The sequence below is a fragment of the Ranitomeya imitator genome, chromosome 8 (assembly GCF_032444005.1).
Source record: "Ranitomeya imitator isolate aRanImi1 chromosome 8, aRanImi1.pri, whole genome shotgun sequence".
Taxonomy (NCBI): Eukaryota; Metazoa; Chordata; class Amphibia; order Anura; family Dendrobatidae; genus Ranitomeya; species Ranitomeya imitator.
The window spans coordinates 124,530,588-124,544,859 of record NC_091289.1 but is presented as its reverse complement, the minus strand read 5'-3'; the positions used below and the strand labels follow the sequence as shown (position 1 = coordinate 124,544,859).

The 14,272-nt window shown below is 40.3% G+C and overlaps 1 long non-coding RNA gene across 1 annotated transcript in view; it reads right to left on the bottom strand.

Annotated features, from left to right (window-relative positions):
- Positions 1 to 9,815, bottom strand: part of LOC138647249 (uncharacterized) — a 118,274-nt gene extending 108,459 nt beyond the window's left edge. Inside the window, exon 1 of the long non-coding RNA XR_011314934.1 lies at positions 9,709 to 9,815. This is a non-coding gene — a long non-coding RNA (uncharacterized lncRNA). The remainder of the gene's footprint in view (positions 1 to 9,708) is intronic.
- Between the last annotated feature and the right edge of the window lie 4,457 nt (positions 9,816 to 14,272).

Genomic DNA, 14,272 nt, shown 5'->3' with positions numbered 1-14,272 from the left:
ATTCTGGGATCTCAATCTGTTTAACAATAAGTTTTTGATTTTCCTGCAGCGCCATCCTAGAGGAAATTGAGTATTTATTGAACTGCTCATATAATACATGTATGCAGTGACCTCCAGATGAGTGATGCTCTTTGTAGCCCAAGTCCAGTCTTTCTAAAAGAAATGGTTTCTGGACAAAGAGCCTACACTTTTTACCTTATGAATTTTTTTATTAACATTTGAAAATGGGTTTTTCTAAACAACATCATTAAGATGGGTCTACATGACTAGGTTGCATACTTGTGGACACAATGGCTGCATTGCAATGCAATACGTTTTGTCTTGGATGTCTACAAATCTAGAATGCAGTTTTACTTGTCCGCCATAGAATTGTAGTACATATGGAATATAAATATTTACCTTGTAATGTCTTCACATCCTGTTCCATCCAGATGTGTCCGGATCCCAGAATTCCAAGCGCGGAAGTTCATCGACTGTCATATTGGGACACCCAAGTGATGGGTGTCTCAATATGGAAACTGCTGGTGGTACTAGCCTCTTGCGCGGTACCACCAGCGGAACTCCATCGCACCACACACACACACACACACGGTATACGCCGTACGCAGTACACACACACACACACTGTATATTCCATACGCACCCCCCACAGAAACACAAACGTTCACTGACAACCGCCATCTTTGTACAGGAGGAGCGCATGCACAGTTTTAATGTGATTGCCGCTATCTGTCTGCACAAAGATGGCGGTGGTCTGATTTACTGTGCCTGCGTGAATTCCGCACAGGTGCAGTGAATCATTCGGCTGATCCCGGCGGCAGATTCACGATGTGTGTACAGGCAGAGGAAACCGGTCACATTAAGGGGTTTTCCCATGAATGAAAGTTAATTTTAAAAATTGTCTGTGTCTATCTGTGTACGGAGCATACCACATCTCCTGGGCAGGGGAGGAAGCAAAAGACAATACTGACATTACAGCAGGGGATCACAGAGGATTCATTTTGTCAGGTAAAATATTTCACTGACTGTTTTTAAACAATATTTTACCTCACAAAATGTATCCTCTGCGATCTCCGGCTGTAATGTCAGTATTGTCTTTTGCTTCCTCCCCTGCCCAGGAGATGTGCTATGCGCCGTAAACAGACAATTTTTAAAATTAACTTTTGTTCGTGGGAAAACCCCTTTAAAAAGCAAATATAAATGCCGACATGGTTCCTCCTAAAAAGTATGTCAATGACAATGGAAGGAAAGCAGCAAAGGCACCACATGGGTGGGGGGGGGGGGATTCTTAAAGCTGCAAAGCCTGCTCCCATCGTGACATTACCACCCTCCCGATGCGATAGCATTGGGCCTCCATCTAGTATGCCATAAATACGATCATCTTGATTTGTGCCTTACAACTGCAAAATTTCTCCTCACTGATGTCAGCAATGAACAGTGTAACAAAGAAACCCAACTACAGTGACACGGTGACAATATGAATTGAATAGTTAGGAAGCATCAACCCTCTGTTTACGTGTTCTCCGTACCTCCCAGTAGCATATTTTGGATAGCAGTTATAGGTTTCTTTGAGGCTTATTACCTTTTTAGTGAGTTTAGCCTTATTTGTCCAATATTACACAGGTAAAATATCTGTTTCTTTCATTGACATTTAGTCATAGTTCAGGACTAAAATTACCTTGCTTGAAAAAAGAATTTTGCCCATCACATTCACCTCATAGCTAGTCCTTTGATCCAGAGGAAGGCAAAACTAAACCCACTGACTAGAGTTTAGCTAATTATTTCTTGCGACTCCAGTCCAGAATTCAGTTCAGTGGTTCCTTGCGACTAGACCGGAGGCCCACAAATCTCTTACCTTCCAGCGTCTCCGATGCGGCATTTGATTTGTCAGGGCTGACACAATGTCATCTGTGCGTCACGTCACTAAGATGATGTCATATCAGCCCTGGTTAATTAGATGCCGCGCTGGGAACACCAGAAGGTAAGAAATTTGCAGGTTTCTCGTCTTGTGGCCAGGTACCAATGACCTGGACGATGTACTGGAGCCCAGGGAATTGATCCGCTCATCTCTACCACTGACCCCCTGTAGGTATTATGTGGGGAGGGAATTTTTCCTGACCCACAAACCAGTTGAGATATTTCAAGTGATTACAAGTAATCATCATTGTTAGTGATAACTATTGATATAATTAATCATGAGTTTTATTACCCTATGAGTCCTTTCACAAGGGCAGATAAACAGCCTGTAATGGGTAGATTAAGGTTATAGGACACTAATTGACACTGAGTGGAGACCAGTGATTGGAGGGTGATTCGTGCAATCCCACCCTTATTTATATTAGATGCTCTGTCAATCTATAATTTTGTTAAGCCCACACAAATTAGCTGATATATTGGTGGCATGTTTACGTGGAGCATGCGGTCCTATGAACACTTGTTTGGCCGATACTTATTGGTAAAGAACCGTTTTCAATACTTATATTTGAATCACCTTTACCCATGTTCCATTCCTTATTTTCCAGACTCCATAACAATAATACATCAGAAAATATCATAATCTGGGCACGTCTTATGCTTGAGATGATGGAAATAATATTATATCGGATTTTTTTTTTATTATTCAAAAAGAGCAATTGCCAAAGCAAGCACTGTCTACTAAGTCTATGTCTTCAACCTCAACTTCATTTCAGGATCAAAATCATCCAAGTAATGAACTCGTAAACCGTTCAGGCACTTGGTACTTCGTTTTCATAAGCAGCAAGAAAATCCATTTATCCCAGAAGCAGCAGCTGTTTACAGAAGTGAATAAAATGGCCATGGGCCATAGCTTTTAACACATATTAAAATGAAACAAAATATTTGCCATTGCGAAACAGGTTGCATTTAAATAGATTTTTAGGGTGTGACATTGCCTGGAAAAAAATGTGAAGTTCTAATGGTATTTTGTGGGTTAAATCTTTTCGTTATGAATATTCAATAGCATACATCAGCCTACACAATCAAACAAGGACACAATAGGTTTCTTTCTGATGTCCCATAGCGTCGTTGTGTTCTCTACCAATGTCTTCTCCATCTCTCCCTCTCTTGCTAAATTCTACCTAGCAGGCATAGAGTAATGAGATCATAGCAGTAAGAAAAGTCATCTGGCTCTGTTTTGCCTCTTGCTTCAATCTTCGAGCAGCAAAACTGGCTGGATGTAATCATTTGATAAAGGAAGAACTTACAAAAGACTGGGGATGAAAGGACTTCATATTTAAATTGACACCATAAAGTGCTTCAAGACGGCATCTGGTAGCACCTTATTTATCTGGAAAAACGTTCCTAGATGCTGATATTAGCACTATTATATCGGAATGGTGCAAAATACACCCAGTCCCCTAATCCAGAGTACGGTACAGTACATGCGTGTGTAACAAGGCACAGACATAGTGCTGGCAATGATCAGACCAGGTATGGAGGGTGTGTAAAATCAAACTATATCTGGATCAAGGATTTTCTATTTCTTTTTGTCTTATCAACTTACCTTGTACATACCAAGTGCTTTAGACAAAGAGAATTCTGTTCATATATATAGAGCACAATAAAAATGTAGTAAAGTTTTAAAAAGTAGTTGATATGAAACATTTTTAGGTATATAGTATGCCATTGGATACAAATACACATATACACAGTCACACATGTTTATACATACACATATGCACACAGATAAACATATAAACACATACAAAAACATTCCAATCCATTGATATATAGGGTGGAGCGCGGTAATTTGCTTTTTTGCACTGCATGCTGTGGCGGCACTGTCGGTCGAAGAGAGGGGAGAGTGGGTGTGGCTTACAGTGGCTGATGGGAGATTTGTATTCCTCTGCCTTTCAGTTGCCATCATGCAGTGGACACGTGAGGAGAGGTCATTTTGTGTTGAAGCGTATTTTTCAAATGCCCACTCGATCATTGCAGTGCAGCGTGCTTTTCGTTTACAATTCGCTGTTCCTCCACGCGGACGTGTTCCTGGATGGCAATCAATTGTAAATTGGGTGAATGCATTCAGAACAGCAGGGAATGTGTCATGTGTACGAAGGGGACCTGAGAGAAGGATTACAACACCACAAAACATCGAGAGAGTTAGAGCAGCAGTACTGCAATCTCCGAAACGCTCTGCTCGGAAGCAATCATTTGCTCTTGGCATTTCAAGACGTTCTCTCCACCGGATTCTTCATGATGAACTGAATTTTCACCCGTATAAAATGTGCGTGGTCCAACATTTGTCAGCATGGGACTATTTGACACGGCGGACCTCTTGTGAAGACATGTTAGCAACGATACCCCGTGACGCAATTGTGTTTTTTTCTGATGAGGCACATTTTCACCTCAGTGGGTGTGTAAACAAACAAAATATGCGTTACTGGAGTGAAACAAACCCCAGAGAAGTTCACGAGAGACCTCTGCATTCGGACCGCGTCACTGTGTGGTGCGCCATATCACGAGTAGGCATCATTGGTCCTTACTTTTTTCAGGATAATGGTCGTGCCATAACTGTGAACTCCGAACGGTACTTGTCTATGATACAGGATTATTTTCAGCCGGCTCTTTAGGCAATGGAACTAGAGGATACATGGTTCCAACAGGATGGTGCCACTGCACACACAGCGAGGGTTACCATGAATTGTTTGAGGCAAATGTTTCCTGGACGGCTTATCTCTTTGAGGGGAGATGTGAACTGGCCAGCACGCTCACCAGATTTAGCCCCATGCGATTTTTTCCTTTGGGGTTACCTGAAGTCTAAGGTGTATATCAACCGTCCCAACACCTTGGAAGACCTAAGGAACAATATTGAAGCTGAAATTGGCAGAATACCAGTGGACATGCTTGTTAGAGTTCATGAAAACTTCAGAAAACGTATGCAGCAGTGTGTGGATAGCGAAGGTCGACATTTGCCAGATACACTATTTAAAACCATGTAATTTAAAAATTCCATTACTGTTCAGTATAATTAAAATATAAAATAAATTTTTGTAATGATCATAATTTTTTTATTTCATTCCCAAATCAGCAAATTACCGCGCTCCACCCTGTATATGGACATAAACAAAAAACATACATTCATAAGTACAAACATATTAATTTAGACATATACAGACACACACAAGGACATACCCTACCAGATATAAACATGCACTGACACACAAGGGCATACACACACCTATGTGTATGAACATACCTACATATACATGCATTAAACACACCGACATACACACAAACACATCCATGCACATACACACAGATAAAAACATACATATACAGATACGCACATGCATGCAAGTGGACACGTGTAAACACATACATGTAGAGACATCATCAGACATATACATTTAAAGACACAAACATACATATACACACAAAGGCATTTACCTGCATACTGACCGACACAGACACACAAAGATACACACTAACATACACAATCATATATATGAAAACACATACATGCATTTAAACGCACATGATCATGCACACAGATACACAAACACACATATACACGAACATACACAGATACACAAACACACACGGATATACTAACACACACAGATACACTAAAACACACACAGATACACTAACACACATATACACTAACACACACAGATACACTAACACACACACACAGATACACTAACACACACACACAGATACACTAACACACACACACAGATACACTAACACACACAGATACACTAACACACACACACAGATACACTAACACACACACACAGATACACTAACACACACAGATACATTAACACACACACACAGATACACTAACACACACACACAGATACACTAACACACATATACACTAACACACACAGATACACTAACACACACACACACAGATACACTAACACACTCAGATACACTAAAACACACACAGATACACTAACACACAGATACACTAACACACATATACACTAACACACACAGATACACTAACACACACACAGATACACTAACACACAGATACACTAACACACACACAGATACACTAACACACAGATACACTAACACACATATACACTAACACACACAGATACACTAACACACACACAGATACACTAACACACACACAGATACACTAACACACAGATACACTAACACACACACAGATACAGGACAACACACAGATACAGGAACACAAACACAGATACAGGAACACACACACAGATACAGGAAAACACACACAGATACAGGAACACACACAGATACAGGAACACACACAGATACAGGACAACACACAGATACAGGAAAACACACACAGATACAGGAACACACACACAGATACAGGAAAACACACACAGATACAGGAACACACACAAAGATACAGGAACACACAAACAGATACAGGAACACACACAGATACAGGAACACACACAGATACAGGAACACACACACAGATACAGGAACACACACACAAATACAGGAACACACACACAGATACAGGAACACACACACAGATACAGGAACACACACACACAGATACAGGAACACACACACAGATACAGGAACACACACACAGATACAGGAACACACACACACAGATACAGGAACACACACACACAGATACAGGAACACACACACAGATACAGGAACACACACACAGATAAAGGAACACACATACAGATACAGGAATACACACAAATACATGAACACACACAAATACACGAACACACACATTTACAGGAACACACAGATACATGAATGCACACAGATACACGAACACACACAGATACAAGAACACACACAGATACACGAACGCACACAGATACAAGAACACTCACTTACTTGCAACAAATGAGCACTTAGTGCTAGAGAAAAATACATACATGACTTGTACTTAGTACAACAAGGAGGAAAAGATGTTCCAATCAAATGTGTCTGTCTAAAACAAAGATCCAAGTCGTCCAGACTCCAGGCCAATAAAGAAGAAAGGCAGGGGAGCTATTCATGCTGCTGGTAAAGACAAAGCAAACAAGTGGATCCTTCACCAATTGTGTCTAACTTTACACAGACACAAAAGACCTGGCTGGACTACAGTAATTTAGTTTGGAGATTAATGACAGAAATCCGAACAGTAAACTAAGAATTCTAGACACCTCAAAAGGAGATTCTGGAGGAGCAATATTCATATGATCATTAGGGGGTCAAAGTAATTTAGCGGCACATATACATAAAAAGAAAATCTATCTATCCACCCATCCATCTAGCGATATATATGTAGTTTAACAAGAAAGAGGGCAGCTCCCTTTTTGGAATATAGGCAATAAGATACATTGATGGATAGCTGGGTGATTGCACCTACTGCTGGAGCCAAGGCTGCTTCATTTTTGCATTCTGATATCTATATCTACCCATCCATCCATCTATCTATGTCGCAAAAAACTCCAAAAGATGTTGGCAGCACTTCAAAGTAAAATGGTGAAAAATGTAATATTAATCAGCCCATGCCACATTTTGGCTAAAAATGGCAGTCAAAGACAGACCTCTGCCTTGTTTAGCCAAAACATCCCATGGGCTTCTTAAAATCATTTTTTTTCTCAGTATCTGACTTTGGAGTGTTGCCTCCATCTTTTGTAGTTTTGCATGTCAGAGGTTTTGGGTTTTGGCTTGGGAGCTTTAAACTCAGCTTTGCATGTTAAAGTGTGACTTTAAAACCTATCTATCCATCTATCTATCTATCTATCTATCTATCTATCTATCTATCTATCTATCTATCTATCTATCTATCTATCTATCTATCTATCTATCATAAAAAAAATGAAGAAAGCAGGTATCCAAGTATTAGTGTAAAGTCCCCAAGAGCCTCTTGCTAAGGACACTATCCAGTGAATAAGAAAAAAAAGAGGTAGCACTTTGTAGGCTTTGCAAGAATAAAAAAAGAAAGTTGATCCCTATGAGGACACACGAATAAGTCTTCACTATCTTTCTTTCACTTCGCCTTGGAAGTGCTGCTCCATTTTTTATTCTTACTTGTCTCTATACATCTCCGATCATCTCCCCACCGAAACAAAAAATATAAATATATATTTTCGATGAATAGAAGATAGTGGCCAACATGATTGCAGTGCGAAATCCCGCTTTGTAATGTAGGTACAATGTGAGGATTCACAGGCAGGCATTGTAGCACTGTCTGCTTTATGGCTACACATTAAGTCTGGGTGCATGGCCACATTCCAGACAGTCTGAACCTCTACGGATCACTCTGTCGGCATTCAGGTGTCTCCAACATAGTGGGTGATGGAAGGGGGTGGGGGAAGGCAGACGGTAACACTAAACAGACAAAGAAAAGAGGAGGGAGCTGTAATATTGGGATTTAAGTCATCATTCTCTTTTTTTCAAGCACGTTCATCAATATGAGGACCTCAATTGAAAATGTGATTTCGTCCACGTGATGCTATAATTGTCTTATACGTGCACAGATCATTGTGTACATATGTTACAGTGTAGTCTCGAAAGCTTGCAATTTGTTACCATCTTTTCAGTTAGCCATTAAAAGGTATCAACCACTGAGGACTCTCAATTCTAAATATTTTTGTGTACATATGTGTAATTCTCATGTAAAATGACAAGCATAAATATCCTAATTTTTCTGATTTCTGCCACATTATTTCCACAGGTCTTACAATTTCCATCATTGCTCAATGCAACCACTCCCTATATTACATCATGTTCTCAATTGATCTCCTTGAAGCCCTTGTAAGGTATAAAACAACAATACACAGCGAGTAATACCATCTCACTATCCCATTGATACCTTTGCCACAATAAACAAGCCAAGTTGACGCAAGAAATATTTTTGCACCGATTCTTGACGGAAATAATGAATTGCAAAATCCTACACAAAGTAATACTTTCTTAAAGAACAAGATACAGTATCAGCAAACTGCTGTATGTCACAAACAACCAGAACCGGAATCGATCTACTTTAAACTGCCAATTGGCCATCGATTGTAACCTTGTCCTGAACTTATAGACTATATGTTAGTTAAATCAATTAAGTCTTGGAATTACTTTTAAAGACTTTTTGCTTGTGTCTTCTTTTCATGCTATTTGGGTTTTAAATGTAAATATTTGATTCTGAAGTCATGGCCATAAAGTGAATAAGCAAAAAAAAAAAACAACCCAGACTCATTGTTGCTGCATTACGCCCACATGCAACTTGTATCACAATGTACCATACCGTTCTACACCCCTACACAGTTTGCTCACAAGGATTCAATGTCATCTTATAAAAGGAGAAAGATAAAAAAGCACATGTAGCATATAGTAAAGTTCATGTAAAGGCAAAAGTAAAATATATTATTTATTTATTCATATATACTTATAAAACATATCAATTCAGTCTTTTAACTCTCAATCTGCCGCGACATGATATTTAAATTTAGGATTAATTATGTATAGTAGGAATACAGAAATATAATAATGATCAACCCTGATGTACTCGGTGGTGAAATAGCTCATTTCTGTACTATAGGCCAACCTGCTAGGAAATGAGTTAAGGAAACAATGTTCCATTGATGTTCATACACTGGCTGGGTTAGTCTTCTGTAATGAGCCCCGCTCTGATTTTGTATCATCCATGCATAATAAGAGAGCTCTTTCCAATAAATAATGACTATCAAGTATGAGCTACCTACAAGATATTTAAAGGATGGTACTTACAATGTATTCTGTCCATTTATGATCGACAGGCATTCCAGCATTTAAGAAAAGACCATGGTCTGCTGGAGACTGAGATTGTGCATCTCTGAGAACTGCAGACCTTACATGAACTGGAGATTTTTTTTCTGTCTTCTGAAAAGGCAGCAGCAGGAGAGGAGGGGAGGATTCTAGCACATGACACAGGCCAGGCCTGAACATTGGCTGCACTTACAGACATAAAGCCAGCACCATTGGCCAAGTTAAAAACTCTGAGCCTCAGGGGATCCTCCTATTAAAGATTTTTTTTTTTCTGTGTGTTGAAGAATGACTGGAGGAATTTTCTCATTGTAGAAGTTCCACTTGGCTTACAAAATCACAACAGTTTAATGTCTGGCTCTCTGGAAGGAAAAGGAGATAAAGAATGCTTCTAATTTGACTTTGCATCACTAATGGTCTTTCGGAAAAGGGCCGATGATCCATTTTCAGCTTTGATCCCCTCACCCACCTGCCGAGCACAGAAGAGTCAGCAATGTTTTAAGCAGCACAACTACATAGTAGGCTACAAGTGCCATAAACCTGCTTCCCTTCTCTATAAACGTGTCACAGCAGTTGTCTGCTGGCTGATTTACAGCGCAGGAAACAATAGGAGAAATGGCATTTCTTGCAGGTTTGTTGTAGCAATTCTGCAAGTGCAACACTGTTACCTAAGTGGACCTACAGTTCATTGACACCAGGGTAATGAAATGCTTTTAGAAGTGATTTGTTGAGACGTGTGACAAATAGTTTTGACCCATATGTTTACTTGGTAGTGCCCTATTTTTTCTTTTGTCAAAACAAAGTGCTCTACTACAATGAATCTGGTATTCAGTGCAACTGAATGTAAAGGTTATATGTTATATGGTTACATTTCTGCCAAAGATTGGTGTACAAAGATGTAGCGGAGATGAGTTTGACAACAAATGAATGCTGAACGCTATAATTTAAGCATGGTGGCTTTCCATGGTCTACAGAGGACTACCCTTTAGGGCTTCTATTCCCACAGGGTGGGGCATATTTATCAATACTGCCTCTTCAGAGAGAAAGAGGACTTGAACTCTGGAGCCACGGATTTGAAATAGCAATCCTAGAAGTTGATATCAGTCCTTTAATGAGCCTTGACATAAAAGTTAGGGTAAAAGCCAAACCAGAATTTAAAATTGCAGGCACAAGTTTCATGGTGTTGCCCCTCCTCAGTGCAAAGCAAGAGATTTGATTTGGCCATATGACAGGCCTCTGGTGTTCAAGGTGTAATGTAATTCAGTCATCTCACTCTCCAAAAGAAAAAGTGCTACCCCTTTGACCCCAGTCATTTTCCTCTCATACATCCAAATCAGCTCTCATGCTTTGCACTGAGGAGATGTAGCACCCTGAAACACGTGGCTTCAAATCGAGATTCTGGTTTGGCTTTTATCCTAAGCCATGTGGAAAGGCTTGTTAAAGGCTGTGAAGAATATTGGAGATATAATTTAATGACAATTGTTTGTATCCTATGTGACATGGAATTATAAAACTCTCTTCAGTGTGCAACTAGCTCAGTAGGAGTCAAGCCTCAAGAGCTATGAGTGATAGATCTCACGCCTTGAGTCAACTCAGAGCAGAACAAAAGACTTGCTGCCCATGTGGATACCATGCAGTTCAAACTGCTTTGTTGAGTCAGATATGAATCTTTAAAGAATTATGAAGATAATATACATCCTAGCCGTACATTGTGTATATTTCCAAGATCCCCAGAACATGGTGAGCATCAGGGTGGGTCTCGACCCGTTCTAGCACCCAGATGTATGGACATACATAGAACATCCAGTAGAATCCAGATATCAAAGCTGTTTTTGTTCTTAATGAGTAGCAGGTGCCCGGCTGGACCCGTGGGTGCCAGAACCACCACCCTCGGTTCCGTCGAGTAACTGTTGAGAAGGGACAAAATAGACAGCTGGCAGCCCATGCCCTCTGCAGCCCAGCACACAAACAGTCAAACAACAACCCAGTAATTGACATATGTCCTGCTTATAACATTTGTCCTACCGCTATCTGTATTTTATATCTGATATCATGCCAACCTTTTTAGAAAACACCAGTGATCGTCTTACCGCTTTCTCTATCATGTCCTCCCTCTATCTGAAACTGAACCTGTCAAAAACTGAACTCCTCGTGTTTTCTCCCTCTATTAACTTACCTTTGCCTGACATTGCCATCTCCGTGTGCGGTTCCACCATTACTCCAAAGCAACATGCCCGCTGCCTTGGGGTCATACTTGATTCCGAGCTTTTATTCACCCCCACATCTGATCACTGGCTCGCTCTTCTTATCTGCATCTCAAAAACATAAAAACATTTCTAGAATTCGCCATTTTCTTACTTTCGACTCTGCAAAAACTCTTACTGTTTCACTTATTCATTCTCGTTTGGACTATTGTAACTCTCTACTAATTGGCCTCCCTCTTACCAAACTCTCCCCGCTCCAATCTGTCCAGAATGCTGCAGCCAGAATCATATTCCTCACCAACCGTTACACCGATGCCTCTACCTTGTGCCAGTCATTACACTGGCTACCCATCCACTCCAGAATCCAGTACAAAACTACTATCCTCATCCACAAAGCACTCCATGGCTCAGCACCACCCTACATTTTCTCTCTGGTCTCTGTCTACCACCCTAGCCATGCCCTCCACTCTGCTAATGACCTCAGGTTAGCATCCTCAATAATCAGAACCTCCCACTCCCGTCTCCAAGACTTTACACGTGCTGCACTGATTCTTTGGAATATACTACCCAGGTTAATACGATTAATCCCCAATCCCCACAATTTTAAGCGTGCCCTAAAAAGGCATTTGTTCAGACTAGCCTACCGCCTCAACGCATTAACCTAACTATCCCAGTGTTGCCCATTCAAAAAAAAAAAAAAAAAAATTAAACCATAATCAGGTTCCTCGCATCATGTTCTCATACACTTTATACAGTTAATAGCCCTCTGTGTCTGTACTTCTACATACTTAGGCAGTTAACTGGTTCATGCAGCTTTACATGAACACCCGAGCCTTACACTATGGCTGGTCTGAATAACTAAAGCAATTGTTACCATCCACCTCTTGTCTCCCCTTTTCCTCATAGTTTGTAAGCTTGCGAGCAGGGCCCTCATTCCTCTTGGTATCTGTTTTGAACTGTGATTTCTGTTATGCTGTAATGTCTATTGTCTGTACAAGTCCCCTCTATAATTTGTAAAGCGCTGCGGAATATGTTGGCGCTATATAAATAAAATTATTATTATTATTATCTGACCATTGTATATGTGTACCATTGGGTATATAGTGCATTGTCTAGTGTGTCCTTGAGGTGATTAAATATATAAGTTAACTTTCAGCTGCTCTTTTATCTCAATCCAGGAATCCACACATCTATTTCTCGATTTAATTTCCCATGCTACCAGGGCTGGTTTCTATTACAATGTAATCCCATTAACGGACTGTGCTTATATCTAACAACGAAATGGTGGCAGTCCTACTGGGCTCAGTGTGCTCTGTTTCACTTGTGCTAGGGAAAGGGGCCTTTCAGCCTGTCAGGGTTGTTACTGAGTGTGGTGCCATGTCAGTGACTGTGTGGGCCACATCCTCTCACTCCCTGTGCCTCCTTGGACCTGTGTGGACAGGGGGTGTGTGGGTAAAACTACGCCAAGCTGACCATTTGTGTCGCCAGGTGGTGCGGAACGTCATGTTGGTGCAAGTGAGGAGACCATACCATGTGATCTCACTGACGTAATAGTGACAACAGGTGGGGTGGCGAGGTGCAGATGCGTCACATGTGGTGGCAGCGGAGGAATGCTGTGTGATCTCTCTGGCTTAATCCTTCACAAAGGGTTAATATTGACTTTTAGGATTGCTACTTTCAATGGGAGATTCAAACCCTCTTCCTCTCTGAAGGGGCAATTTACATATAAGGCTTTTTTGTCAGTTCTCCAAAATCAAGAAATTCTAAATTTTGTGGCATGCCATTTTTGGCAAAACTTATTGATTTTGTTTAAAGTGAGCATAAAATTGGACATGGTTAGCTATGCAAAAGAGCTTTAAGCTGGATTTATGAATTGCCAAAAAAGCAGCATATACCCTCTGGTAGAAAAAGTTTTATGATGCAAAACTGGCACATTTTGATTGATAAATCTCCCTCAGTGTTTTTTGAAAAATGCTGATGTTTTTATGGACGATTTTCACAGTTTTTTTTTTTTTTTTTAAAGCCCAAAACAGTTTAGGATTTAAAAGGAATAGTAAAAGAAAGGGCTATAATCTTCTATTTCCTGCTGGATCCACTTTGGCTTTGTCTTAAATAGACTATTTGTTATTTCAGATGCACGCATAGAACCAAAATATTCTGTGTCACAGTATCATCATTCACAGTTGGGCTCCCAATCTAAATTCTCTGCCAATTTAGTTTTGGAATATTGGTGGAAACTGGAATACCTGGAGGGAACTAATCTAAACATAGGGAGAAGATACAAACTCAATGATGGTGATGTCTATGGTTATATTTGAGCTCAAGGCTGCAAAACAACAGTGCTG